Source organism: Nelumbo lutea, chromosome 1 (assembly GCF_056320005.1).
Source record: "Nelumbo lutea isolate HS-2025 chromosome 1, American lotus-T2T, whole genome shotgun sequence".
Taxonomy (NCBI): Eukaryota; Viridiplantae; Streptophyta; class Magnoliopsida; order Proteales; family Nelumbonaceae; genus Nelumbo; species Nelumbo lutea.
Window position 1 is genome coordinate 31,949,869 of NC_142684.1, and position 881 is coordinate 31,950,749.

Consider the following 881-nt stretch of genomic DNA (forward strand, 5'->3'; position numbering starts at 1 on the left):
CAACGAGAGAGAATAAAAGTTAATATCATAAATATAGGTCTAATGAGAGGAAATAAAATGAACTTAATAGCTGTATTGAAATTACAGTTTCTACCCTTAAAGAATGGGACTAAATTCAAAGAAATTAAAGCATTTTGGTCAAGAAAATTTCCAAAAACCATGGGGAGCAGCTATTCCTACTTATTATAGTAGTGTAGATGCACAATTATATAACGTTTATAATTGATAAATTTAATATTTTATTTTTATATACATTTATTATACATATATACTTTAAAAATAATTAATTTTATAAATCTTTTTATTTTTCGGTCATTTCAAACAAAATAAGCTGATTGTGAATTAAATCCAAAATCCAACATAATAATTAGATGCAGATGCAATTGGATCCATTCTAAATCCGATTTGTTTATAATCCTACTACCTGCATTATGTGGGATTTTTTCTTTTTTGTATTTAATTATGTATGGGATTGATGCATATCTGAATTGGACCTAAGTACAAGAAAATAGTTAATTGAGAGGAGAGAGTATAGTGGAATGAGTTATTGGAAGATAATCAAAAGAGCTAATGAGGAAGAGAAGAGAAACTTAATGGTGAGTTAACGGGGAAATGAATGTCTTAAAGACTTCAAGTTGATTAGCTACTTAAATAATTTTGTGCAATTTTAAAAACAAAAATTAATACAAAAACATACAAATTTGATAAATAGTAAGGGAGAAATGAGAGTCATGCTTGTTTTATTTTATATATAGAAATTCAGACATGGCACGACTTGTTTGCATCAGTTCTTAAGATGCAAAAGTTGCACTGCTAGTGAGTGCAAACGAGACAAAGTAGTAAAGTGTAAGGTAGGAGTGCAAATCATGGTTATAGACAAA